General features: G+C 34.4%; 1 non-coding gene across 1 annotated transcript; it reads left to right on the top strand.

Moving 5' to 3' along the window:
• Window positions 1–3,072: 3,072 nt before the first annotated feature.
• LOC141602746 (small nucleolar RNA R71) lies at window positions 3,073–3,179 on the top strand. Its single transcript, XR_012524658.1, has one exon. It is a non-coding gene; the product is annotated as a small nucleolar RNA R71 (small nucleolar RNA).
• Window positions 3,180–14,282: the final 11,103 nt, after the last annotated feature.

The following is a 14,282-nucleotide window of genomic DNA, read 5'->3' as shown; positions in this document are numbered from 1 at the left end:
GTTTAATTTGTAAATGATATTTAATTTGTTAAATATGCATTTTAAATTAAAACATGACATAAGACATGTCACATGGCACATGACATACAATTGTACAAGTGACAAAAATAAAATGGACTCCATATTACACTATAGAAACCGAAAATTGGTGGGCTATATGAGAAGTTTTGTCTTTTTCCATTTGTCTTATTCATTTGTCCATAACACTTGATAGTGACATGACCATGGAAAAAGACTTACACATTTGTCTCGTGAAGACAAAAATAAAAATAAAAAAATGGTCTTAAGACCACATGAAGCCACCGGTTTTTGTGAGGAGGATTGAGAGAGTTTTTCTCAATTTTTATCATTCTTCTTATGTTTAATAAAAACAATACCTTCTCTCTCTTGTTCTTCATAAAATTCATTTTTATGAATCTAATTTGTACAAATCAATTACTAACAATATTAGTAGTAGTATATGAGTATTAGTAATCAATTTTAAGGTAAACCACATTACAAATATCTAGTACATGTTAGTTTGTGAGATTAAGGGATAGTCTTGGGTGCTACTAATTGGAGGGCTTCTATTTTGAAGTCATGAAAGTTCATCCATTATTGGAAAGCTCAAGAACTAACAAGAAGGAGATCTTGTTGGTGCCCATTTGACCGAAAATTAGATGGTGAGAAATTGATTTTCTTATCTCTTCTTATTTAGTTTGCATGCATAAGATTTGTAATTAATTTTATGACTAAATTAATTTGAAACATATATGAATATGTTAAATAACGAGAAATAAATTTCTAACAACATCAATAAAATCATAAGTCCCTCCCTCACTTCTCTCAAAATGATGAATATCTTGATCAAGGCACAAAAATATAAATCCAAAAATGACAAAAATGCAATGTAAAAATTGAAATGCAAGTTAGGGAGTTAGAATATTTACAGTGGTGGTTTAGGGAGGACTCCACCAAACTCTCATCCAATGTGAGATGTCAAGGGGGCATGTTCAAAGTGTTGTTGATGTTACTCAACACCTTGAAGAAGTAGTCGAAAGCTTGTTCATTATCATGATAAAGATCCTCAATATATCTTTGCACTTGTTGTTCTCCATGATGGTCTTGGTTCATAGGATTACCAATATAGGGATTGAATATCCCTTCGAAGTCATCATCCCAAAGACCGCAAACTTCGTCTACTTGATCACTAAAGATTTCTTGAGTTGATAGAGACAACTCTCCTTCTTTCTTGTCTTGGCCAATGAGGCCATCCTCTTCATTGTTGGATTTAGGTGAGCTTTTCAAGCTCTCTTTGTTGCTATTCCCTTGCTCATTGAATGGACCATCATCAACTTTCTTTTTCCATTGGAATTCCGACTTCTTCCTATCATCCTTCTGGCTATAGTGATCAACCATAAAGCATGGTTCATGCAAACGAGGAGCCTCATGGTTTTGTCAAGATTGAAAGTTATGGTCTCATCTCCCACTTCTAGAGTAAGCTCTCCGTGCTTCACATCTATCACCGCACCCGCGGTGTGCAAGAAAGGTCTACCAAGGATGATCGGAATATTGGAGTCTTCTTCCATGTCAACATTGACAAAGTCCACCGGGATGAAGAATTTGCCGATTCTCACGGGAACATCTTCCCATATCCCTAACGGTGTCTTCGTCGATCTATCAGCCATTTAGAGTGTGATGTTGGTACATTTAAGTTCTCCCATCCCTAGCCTTTTACTAACCGAATACGGCATAATACTCACGCTTGCTCCTATATCACATAAAGCCTTGTTGATCGTGGTATTGAGAAGCTTCCCGGATCTTTAAGTTTTGGAGGTGATCTCCCTTGAAGGATTGCACTACTCACCTTAGTTAAGGCGATAGTTTCAAGCTTCCGGATCGACTTCTTTTTCGTAAGGATGTCCTTCATGTACTTTGCATAGGCCGGCACGTGATTGATTAATTCCGTGAAAGGAATCGAGACTTCCAAATTCTTCACAATTTCCATAAATTTTCCAAGTTGGTCATCAAACTTAGGCTTAGCTTGACGACTTGGGAATGGAAGTCTAATCACAATGGGCTCCTTCTCCTTGGCCTTTCTTTGAAACTTTTTCTTTTGGTGGTTCTCCTTCCTTAGAGTTTTGCACAACTTCTTGTTTGTCACTAGCTTCCACAACTTCATCCTAAACTTGCTTCTTCGGTCCTTCATATCTCGTACCACTCCTCAAGTGAATGGCACTAACCGTTTCATGTCTTGGGGGATTACTTTGAGGTGGTAATTGCCCCTTTTGTCTTTGAGAGTTTGAAGATGCTAGTTGGGTCAATTGAGTTTCCAACATTTTTGTGTGGGCTAGAATGTTGTTGATGGTGATGTCTTTTGCTTGGCTATCTTTTTGCATTTGAGTGAAAAACTCTTGTTGATTCTTTTGCATTTGGAGGACCGCTTTTTGAACATCAAAACCTTGGTCATTTTGTTGATTGTATGGAGTTTGATTTTGGTAACCTTGGTTTTGGTTGAAAAAGGGTCTTTGATTTTGGTTTCTCATGGGAGGTGGGGTGTATGTTTGTTGAGGGTTTTGAACATTTTGGCTTTTGAATGAGAGATTTGGGTGGAATTTGGTGTTTTCAATATAATAGTTGGAATAAGGAGTACCACTCTTGTATGCTTGAAAAGCATTCGCTTGTTCATTTGTTCCCCTACATTCACTTTGGTCCTGTCCCAAAGTTCCACAATTCTCACATATCCCACTTGGGATTGATGAAGATGCTACCATGGCATTAACATGATGCTTTGGTGATTTTGAGGCTTCTTCAAGTTTAGCCATAGCCTTCTCAAACTTTAAGTTGATGGTATCAATATGAGCACTAAGTTGAGCACCCAATTGAGTAATAGAGTCCACTTCATGCCTTACTCCTCTAGTAGCCTTGCGAGGTCTACTATATTGTGAATTATGGACCGCCATTTCCTCAATTTTGTTCCAAGTTTGATTGTCGTCAACTTCGGTGAACATACCATTTGATCCCATGTTGAGAATGTTTCTTGAGTCTTCATAAAGACCATTCCAAAATTGTTGCACCAAGAACCACTCGCTAAGTCCATGATGAGGACATGAGCGACAAATTCCTTTGAATCGCTCCCAAGCTTCATACAAAGATTCTCCATCCCTTTGCTTGAAACCCGTAATTTGAGCTCTTAGCATGTTAGTCTTTTCCGGAGGGTAGAATTTTTTGTAGAAAGCTAGAGCCAACTTCTTCCAAGAGTCAATTCCAAGAGTAGCTTTGTCAAGGCTTTTCAACCATTGTTTTGCGGTGCCAATTAGAGAAAAAGGGAATAAGACCCATCAAATTTGGTCTTGAGTCACACCGGTTTGTGAAATCGCATCACAATAGTCACAAAAAGTCTCCATGTGAGAGTGAGGGTCTTCACTAGGCATCCCCCCAAATTGGCTTCTTTCGACTAATTGGATAAATGCGGATTTTGCAATAAAATTTCCGGTTAAGTGTTGTGGTGTGGGAGTACCATTGGGTAGGTTCTCCTCGGTTGGTACGGAATGTGATGAAAACTTAGGCATTGTGGGTTGATTTTGTGATTGATTTGGTGTTGGGTTCTCCTCACCTTCTCTTGCAAAAGGGTTGATGAACTCAATATTTGTTTGAATATCTACAACCTCACCAATACCTCTCAAAGTATTTCTAGCAAGTCTTCTATTGGTTGTCAAAGTCCTTTCAATCTCGTGATCAATGGGTAACCAATTACCTTGTGATCTTCTAGACATGCAAAATATCAAACAACTCGAAAACAATAAGAACAAACCTTGAGGAGTTTTACTTCCCCAACGCAAAGAAAGACACAACTAATAACAATCAAAGAAAATCAAATCAAGTTAACACCGTCCCCGGAAACGGCGCCATTTTTGGTCGGACTCACTTGGAGCTTAGTTTTCGGTTACTTGTCGTTTGGAGCATCTAGACCAAAACAATATTTATAACTTCACAAACAACTCTACTATTAGTAAAGAGGCAGGTAAAGGTCGGATCCCAAGGGACGGGTATTGATGTAGGATTTTCGATTGCAAGTAGCGGTGTCTAGGGGTGTCACAATTTGGGTTGAGATAAGAAGATCACTAAACTAAATAGCCATAAAAGTAAGCAAGCAAGATGATTAAAATGAGATTTAAACAAATGATTAAAAGCACTAGGGTGTCATGGGGTCATAGGGGATTCAAGGGAATTGATCAAACAAACATATTCTCAAATTATAAGCAAGCAATTATTGTTGTGATAGGATCGAGTTGGTTTATATCTTACAATCCTAGGAAGGTTTGGGTCCCGGAGCCGAATCGATTAGATTGTACAACACCTACAAGTCAACTTAATCCTCCCTACTCAACTATATGCATGGTCTAATGAGACTCGAGTTGGTTTATGTCTTACAAGTCTCATTGAAAAGGTAAGTGATGGGTAAAAAATGCAAGGATTCATAGGCTCGCATTTCATCAAACATAACATGTGCATAAGTTGAGATCACAACAAGAAAGAAAATAAATTATGAAAACATATTAAATTAAGTATGAATCGTCCCCATGTTGGTTTCCCCTAATTACCCATTAACTCTAGTTAAGGAAACTACTCACTCATTATCAAGTTTAACATGTTAACAAGGTTGTCAATAATATTAACAAAGCAAACATGATGAATGAATGAAGATGATTAACAATAATTAAAACGGGATTAAGAGAGTTATACCTAATGATGATTCCAAAATAAAGCAAAGAATAATAGAAGTACTTGATGAATGATTGGAAGGTTGTCAATCTCCCAACAATAACCCAAATAATCTTCAATTACCCAAAATAAAAGATGAACAAAAGAGATATTAAAGAAATGAGATTTGTATTAATAATTGATTAGAAGTTGATTACAAGATTAAGAAGAGATTAGAATGATATAAACTACACTAAAGATTAATAAGAAGAACATCATTAATCTAATTAGACTAATGGGGTATTTATAGTGGGGATTAGGTACACAAATTAGGGATTACTAAGGGCTTAAATGGCGATTAAGTCCTTGAGGAATCGCTCCTCTCAGAAAAATATGCGGGTCTCCTTTTTGTCGGTCTTTCACAAATATGCGCATCTTTAATGGAGCAAGAAGAAGACGTGTGGGTCTGTAACACAATCCGAGCGTCCAAGGGTTGGGACGAGCGGATTCTGGGGTGGCTGGACGAGCGGATTGCTGGCTTGGACGAGCGTCCTGGGAGGCCTCTGGACGGGCGTCCCTAAGGGGAGGACGCTCGGATTTTTGCAGTGTTGGACGGGTGTCCTGCCTGTTTGGACGGGCGGATCTCGTCCCAGCCTTCTTTTTCTTCTTTTCTTCTTTCTTCCTCCAATAATCCTCCGGGATCTTGTCGAAGATGCAAGGATTTCTTCATCATTGCCCATCTACTATAATATGTACAAAGGCATTCTAGTCTTGTCTTCTCTTTGATGCTTGGTCATTAGATTCGATCAATTTAGCTCTATTTTGCCATGAAAATGCAAGGTTTTCACTCCTCTCTTACCAAGGAAACAAAACCTCAAAGAATATGCAAAACAAAGGAATAAAGATAGTAAATGACCCAAATATGCACTAAGAAGCAAAGGAACGATGCTAATTCGGGGACTAAATATGCTCAAATAATGGTCTCATCAAATAGGAAGAATTAAGTCGACTTGTAGGTGTTGTAAAGTCTTGACCGACTCGGCTCCGAGAGCCAAACCTTCCTAGGACTCATTTATTTTATCTCACTATGAATAGGGAAAACCAAGTCGACTTGTAGGTGTTTTAAAGTCTTGACCGACTCGGCTCTGAGACCTAAGTTTCCCTAGGAATTGTAAGATATAAACGAACCTGATTCCAACAATAATAATTGCTTACATCTATATGATTCATTTATGCTATTTCACCATGATTCCCCTATGATTCCATGATTCCCCAGTGTTTTTAATCATTTGTTCACATCCTTGTTTTTTGCTTGTTTTACCTTTCATTGCTTTTTATTGCTTTCATTAGTTTAGAATCATCAACTAAAATCAATTGTGACAAACCTAGTGCAACTGTAATTAGATTGAACAATTTGAGTACCCCCATCCTTTGGGTTCCACTCCGACTTGCTTTCTATGCTAGTAGTTGGATATAAATGTGTTTGATGGCGGGCAACGACCCGTCGCATCAAAATGGCGCCGTTGCCGGGGACGGTGTTGTGTATTTGAATCGTTCTTTTGTCTAGTTTTAGTTGTTATTCTTCCTGAGGGATCTTGATTCCTTGAAAATTTTATTTCTTGTACTAGCTTTATTTCATTTGATCAACATGTCTACTTTCACCTTTTGGCAATTTGAAAATGAGTCATTTGATAAGTATATTGCAAGATTTGAAGATTATATGACTTATGCTTGCCATCATGGTTTTGCTCTTTCAAATTATGAAGCATGTTGTGTTGTTTGTGATGGCATGAACCTTGAAACACACAACTTAGCATTTCACTTTAGTGGTGGTAGGATATGTGAGATGAGTTGTGAGGAATTTTGGGAATTTGTTGAGTTCATGGCCACCGAATGTCTTAAACAAATTGTGCATGACATATTTGAAAGTACCAAGGAAGGTATGTTGGATGCGATAAAAACGACATTTCAAAAATTCATTAAGGAAAACTATGATGAAAATGAGATTTGTGAGAATGAGACACCTTCCTATAACCTTGAGCCAACCTACTATATTCACAAATTTGCCTCTCCTTGGGAAGATGGAGTGATAGATGATGAGAGTGATGGTGATGAGAAGTACATTTTTTATTATGAGAGCAATGCTTGGACCCCGATATCTTACTCTTCTTGTGTAACAATAAATCCAACTTCCATGAAATTTAATGCTAATGGGCAAAATGAGAGTGAGATGGATGTGAGCTTGAGTAAAGACTCACCCTTTGAGGATGACATGTTAGAAGGAGACAATTGTGTTGAACATGGTGAGCCTTGGTACGACAACCCCTTTGATAATGGTCCTTGTTGGGATGAGGAATATGATGACATCCAAATAGACACCATTGAAGTTACCTTGGATGATAATGAGAGTACTTGCCTTGAATGTTGTGATTTTGACTATTTGGAGGACGAGTTTAGTCAAATGCTAAGCGATTACTCGTTTCATGTCCCTTCCATCCATCATATCTCCTATGATTTTTTTCATAATGTTCTTAACATACTTGTTCGGTCTATTACTTAGGCATTATTCATTTGCGTAATCTTGTGTTGCTATCCATGCCTATTTATATCCCACTCCCAATAATTTGACCGACTTCTACGTTCTTTGAGTGCTTGTGATATTTTTGTATGAAATTATTAATTGGCAATCTTTGGTTTGATAGAGTTCCTCAATAACCATTAACTTGTATATATGCATTTAGTGTAATTTTGCATTCATTCATTTAATTATTGCATGAGAGATGAAATGAAGGGATCTCATATTTTGATTGAGCATTCTGAAGGAAAATGATGAAAATGAGAAGATAGGAAATGCAAAGAAATGAAGAGAATGGATGATTCAAGCCTTTGTTTATTTTGCAATTCATTAAAAAAATGTTGGGTCAAAAATTGCATGAACCTGTGGGGATTGAGGTGAACCCGAGCAAGTTAAGGCATGAAGAAAGAAAGAAAAAGGTTCCTTCATGAGAACACGGGCGGATTTCAGCGAATCTAGGCATCCCAAGCCTCAACTCGAGCGGGTCGAGCAGTAACTCGAGCGAGTTAAAATTGACTCGAGCGGGTTGATGTTAAAATTAAAATGCTGAAGCAGAATCAGAGCGAGCTAAGCCCAGCCCGCCCGAGCTGACCCTGAAACTCACTTTTTCTCTCATTTGGCTCGTGAAATGGCTATATATGCATCCTATCTACCATCTTCATCTTCTACACTATACAAACCATTGAGATCATGATTGTAAGAACCCTTTATTTCCCTATCTCTCATGTATAGTTGCGTTTATGTAGTTACCTCATTATTAAACCCCTTCCTTCCTACATTAGCAATGGTGTTTAAAATCGGTTTGGGGAGGTTAAACCATGAAGTGACATACATTATAGTTAATCATATATTTTAGGCTTGTATTTGTATTATATTCTATATTAAATTTTCATTAGTTCATATAGTATAGCTTGTATTGTAATTGTTGGAGTTTTGTCCTCCACAATAGTGCATGATAATATTATTAACTCTCATTAAGGAATATGCATGGGATATTCATTGGAAATACTAGTCAGCTGATCAACGTATATCGGTAACGGTTGGCCAACTAGTGTTTGACGTTACTGTCGTGAGACGGCGGTGTTCAGCTGATCCCTTTCGGTCACACCTAAAGGAACGAGCCCCAACACGAAAGCTAATTAATTGTATGAGATACAGTTTAAATTAGTCCCTTGATAAAATAACTAAAAGGTTAGTCGATCAAATTAATTTAGAGAGATATCGAGTTGTGAACTCGAGGTGCGGAAATTATTATTTAATTATGTGATAATTGAATAAATAATTATTTGAGACGGGAATTAATGATTAAGCAGTTAATTATTAAATTAGTACTAATTGACTAATGTGATTAGTATTGGTACGTAAATAATATGTGTAGCGGTACATGTATATTTACGGAGTGATTTGGACGAAATTAATTGGAAGCATTTAAACATGAAACGATGTTTAAATAATATTTACACGTATTTGTGCGACAAATATAAGAACCAAAATGGACCCGTAAATGGGACATTGGACCGTGTAAATGGAGTGTAGTGGATGATCATGATCATTACTCTTTGCTTATTTTTCTTCCATAATTGTCATGTAATCATTATGTGTGTCATAATGCATTAGACAAAAAAATAAGGAAAATCAATCCTTCACTCTACCTTTGTCCACCCGCCACTTCTACTACTTCACTCCATCTTTTTGTTCATTTTGTTTCTACACTTCTTTTTTCACTTTTGCATGTGAACAAAAATTTGGTCTATCTCTCTAAAATTAATATACACCATTTACTAAGATTGTTAGTAAAAACAAAATAAATACTAAGAGTGTTAGTATTATTTATATAATATTCAAGGGTTATATGGTTAATTTCTAGTTAAAATTAATCATATGAGTTGGAGGTTTGTTCTTGGGTGCAACTTAAAGGAGCTCTTCCAATTTGAAGATTGGATGATCTTGCCAATCATAATTAGGTCAAGAACAACCAAGATGGGTGATCTTGGTTGCGCCCAAATATTACCATTTCTCAATATAAGGAAATTATTTTTCCTTAATCTTTCATTTTTATGCTTTTATATTGCATGCATGTTACATAGATCACATAAATACAAATTATGAGATAATTTGACTTTTAATTAGAGTGTCTAATTAGGATCTATGATCTTTCAAGTGGTATCAGAGCTAAGGCTTGTAATTTGCATGTTGATTTTAAGCATATTAATGAATTATTAGATAATTTATAAAAACTCAAAAATTGTGTTAGAAGAGGTTTTAGCACGAGATTTTTGGGGAATGCCTACCTACTGATCTTAAAAGTTTTGTGGTTAAGTTTGGTGATTTATGAAGTAATTTTGCTATTTTTAATGATTTTTGGTAGAAAACGGAGTCAAAATGCCGTATTTTAGTTAAAAATTGACTAAAAATAGTTAAATGTTGATTCGGCTCATGGAATTTTTATGGTATTTCATTCATGTTTTCTACTGATTGTATGCAAAAGTTTGAAGGTTGGTTCGAATTTTTTGCATGTTTATTGATTTTATGAGATAAAAGTCGATAAAAGTGAAATAAAATAATCATAATTTCGAAAAATTTGATTCTGCCCTTGATAAATTTATGTACATTTAATAATATTATTAAAATGTTAAAAGTGAATTTTAAAATGTGTTTTCACCTTGTTTTGATGTTTATTGGTTTTAGTGGTTAAAAACCGATAAATATCGATCTTTTCCTTCATAAATTTTATCCGGTTTTTTGGGGACATTTTTCTGACATTTTTGTGTTCTTGGGAGTGTTCCATAATACTCAAAATTTTTGTTTCAATTTTTTGGGTAATTTTTCAATTATTTTTTATCTTTACTTAAAAATTATTATTTTACCGATTTAATTAGCAAAATATCACCAAATCAAACTAATTATTCATCATAAAATTAGTTAGGACTAATTTTGAGGTTCAAAACAGTTTGGACAATTAGTTTGGACTTAAATGATATTTAAGAGCTGATTATTGATTTTTACATGTTAAAAATCGATTAAATCCACAAACACCGAGATGGATACCAACGATTGATGGATAGGGCGATTTTGACATCATTTTACAGCATTTTAAGCATATTTATTTAAGTTGAGTGAATGATTGTCATTTATTTAAAGTATTTATCTTGTTGTACCTAGTATGGCCTAGTTTATTTTAATCTTTACTACCCGAAATGAATGGGAATATCGATTTGTTTGTAATTAAATAAGGTCTCGTATCGTCGGTTTGTAATTAATTAATAGTTTTATTTATTTTATTAATTAATGTATAATAGGAATAGCTATGTAATTCAATTGTAATAGTTATTCTTACCGGCGTTTCCAAAAGACGGAGTCTATTTTTGGAAGGTGTTTCAAATCCCACAAGATGGAGCCACTTTTGGAATGAAGAGGCAAGGGACCAAGGAGTTGGTTTCCGAAATGTAATAGACTAGTTTTTGATTAACTAGGTGGCCATACTAGGATTTTTCATATGCTTACTTGTTTGCTTGTTTTATTTTCGCGCATGCCAAAATCGCCATTCACATGCATTTTATTTTCGCGGTTGTCAATTCACGTCATTTACATTCGCCGACTTAGTTAACTTATGGGGAATTTATGACTAAATTGACAAGATCTCTCACGTAACTAAAATTAAGATTAGCCTTACCAATTAGTAACACCTATGAATCTCTTGTTCATTAGAGCCACGCTCGCCCAAGCGGGGTGTTCTCTTTTTACCTTGAGTAAGTAGGGTAGTAAGCGGTTATCACACGCCAAAATTGGTTGGACTCAACGGGATATAAGACGGTCTTGTGTTCCGGGGCTAGTAGATGGATTTAAGGAAATTCGTCGACCAAGAGTTCTAGAGGTAGAATTAGTCAACGTGACTTACCGAATTTACACAATTATGGGATGTTTCGCCCAAGCGATGCTCATTTTTGTTTAAAATTTGGGTCTTGGAATCATTTATATAATTTATTGGGAGATCATTATATAAATGCTAAAACTTGTTAAAGATGTTTCACAAGTAAAATTAAAACATTGAATGTTAATTTTTCCTATTTTTCGTTCATTCTCATAAATGTATGACATCGCACACTTCATCCTCCTTTCTCTATTTATTATTATACGTGTTTCATTATTCTTTCATAGAAAGAAGTTTCTTTGAAGGAATTTTTGATTGGTAACATGATTTACCAATTCACCTACATAAGCTTACAACGATTTTTGCGGTTATTATACAACTTAAGTAACGACCATACATATTAAAAAGGGGGTTTCATGTTGCAAACTCATATTACGAGTTTAAAAGGAAGTCACATTTTATCAAGAGAGTCTTGATTTCGAAAGTGACACCACCGTCATAAAGATGACATATTAGTTTTAATTACTCAAGAAGTAATTCAAAAGTTTGCGAAAAGAGTTTTCAAAAACACTTATAATACTCCAATATGATACCGTCAAATGGCTCACTTCGAGAAAGGCCAAATCAATTGTTTATGCACTAAAGAGTTTAGGCATATGATAACAATTGAACGGGTAAGTAGTCCAATTTCGGAAGAAGTTGAGATTTTTCCACATTTTACACTCACTTTATAGTAATTCACTCTTACTAAGTGTATAAAATATCGCGAATGACATGAAGAGAGGTCTTCATGAGATTCATTTTTGCTTGATTGAAGCAAAGAGGAATGTGAAAGTGAGTGGGAGTTAAGAAGAATCAACCCTTGATGTATGCGATAGAACAAAGTTGAAAGAGACATCTACTCAATGGATAGGCTAGTTCCACTATCTTGGTATGAGATACCAAGTACGGGTCATTTCTTTGTAAAGAAGTTTACATGAATTGATAAAACGTAAGACGTCTAGCATACGACATTTTGTATCGAAATGGTGCTAGAGTAGCAATGATTTCGATAGGGACAAATTGTTGGGAAATGTGTCCTCAACAATAGTGCGATCACATGATTTAAATATCATTATTAAATCTCATTTTAAGAATACATGTGGGATGTAATATTTTACTGTCAACTGGTCCACACATATCGGTAATGATTGGCTGACTAGAGTTTGACATTACTGTCGTGCGACGGTGGTGATCAGTTGATCCCCTTAGGTCATACCTATAAGGAAATACTCTTAATTGATTATTTAATTGATCGTATACCGATACGAGTTAATTAAATTGCTTAAAATTGACGGATGATTTTGTGAGTATAATTTACGTATCTTATTGTAAATATGATTAAATAAGACACGGTCTAAGTAATCAAATTATTTTATTACTTAGATGAAATTATTGTTTAAAGAAACAATTGAAACGGAATGAATAAATTATTATAAATACAGAATGTTGTAGTTTATAATTTGGAAACATTTTTGGTACGAGTAATTAAGAATTACTAGTCGATTTTGTAAATGACATATTTTATGAGTATGTTGATTTTTAATATGTTAAAAATACATTACAAATTCGCATGTCAAATAACATATCACATATGTCACAATTGACAAATGACAAAATAAAATGGACCTTCCATTTTATCTTGTATAAACCGAAAATTAGGAGTATTAGTGGAATAATTATGTTGATTATTTTAATAAGAGAAAACATAATTATTAAAGCCTAATCTCTAGCCTTGTAAGCCTACTAGCCTTTGAGAAGAGCAAAAACTAAAGGCATTGGGCATGCTACCCAAGGCCAATGTTTCGGCCACCCTAAGGAAAGAAAAGGGTTTTTATTTTTCTAATTCATTCATTCAAACAATGCAATAATTTTCTAGAGTAAGAAAAACAATATGCTCTCTACAATCTTATGAGATTTCTAGAGAAATAAAATCACAAAAATTCATCTTCTCTCAACCGAAATATGTGAGAGTTCAAAAACATTTTGTGTCAATTTTATAGTAAAACTAATATTATTACTAGATCTAAATAATATTGGTTATTAAGAGATTCCTTGGGTATATGCTTTTGGGAGGGATTCTACACTTGAATCCTTGTTCTTCCATTTGGAGAGCTCAAGAACAAGTGAGTAGGTGAACTCACTTGTGCCCATAAATCCGAAAATCACATTGTAAGAATATGATTTCTTCTCTATTTGTTTTAATGTTTGCATGCATAAAATCCATATTTAATTTTATGACAAATTAATTTTAACATATATGAGTATGTTAGTATGTATATAGATCTACTTTTCCTTCAATCGGTATCAAGAGCCACGGTTGTTTGCATGCAAATTGGTTAAAAGTTTTTCCGAGTTATAAGAATAACAAATAAAACTTGTAAAATTTGTGTTATTATGATATATCACGAAATTATTACATGCATGTTAATATTTCTAGTCCTAAAATGTTTTAGGATATTTTGGTTAATTTTTCGGATTTTTATTGTTCATAATTATAATAATGGCATTTAAATGTGATTTTATGAGTAAAAATGTCATTTTTGGTCTAAAATTTGCTATACTTCGAATTTTCCAGTAATTTTTGGATATGTTGTCACATATATTATTTTGAGATAACCTGTAAATATTCATATTTTTTGGACTTGTTATGCTCGAAAAATGGTTTTTTCATTTTTAATTCGGATTTAAAGTGAAAAATAGGTTAATATGAGTTAAGTTTCGAATCTGGTCATAGAAATTTTATATGTTGTCACATACAATTTTACAAGATGTGTGTAAAATAATTGGCCATAAAGAAGTCCTTATGCATGATTTATGGATTTTTGAAGAAAATAGCATAAATAGTGACATTATTAGTTAAAAATTAATAAAACATAATCTATGACTTAGGAAAAACGTCTAATGTTGCTTTTTATTATCTTTTTCAGATCTAAAATTGAAAAGTTAATGGATATAATTTTTCCTCATGTTTTATGATTATTTTAGTTAAAATCGATAAACCGCAACATTGTTTTTCCGGGAAAATTTCGGAATTTTTAACCTAAGATTTTGAACATTATGAGTGTCATGGTATTTTTCCAGAATGTTCATGAATTTAAATTTTGAATTTTG

This window comes from Silene latifolia, chromosome 9 (assembly GCF_048544455.1).
Source record: "Silene latifolia isolate original U9 population chromosome 9, ASM4854445v1, whole genome shotgun sequence".
Taxonomy (NCBI): domain Eukaryota; kingdom Viridiplantae; phylum Streptophyta; class Magnoliopsida; order Caryophyllales; family Caryophyllaceae; genus Silene; species Silene latifolia.
This window is presented reverse-complemented; position numbering and strand designations above follow the sequence as displayed.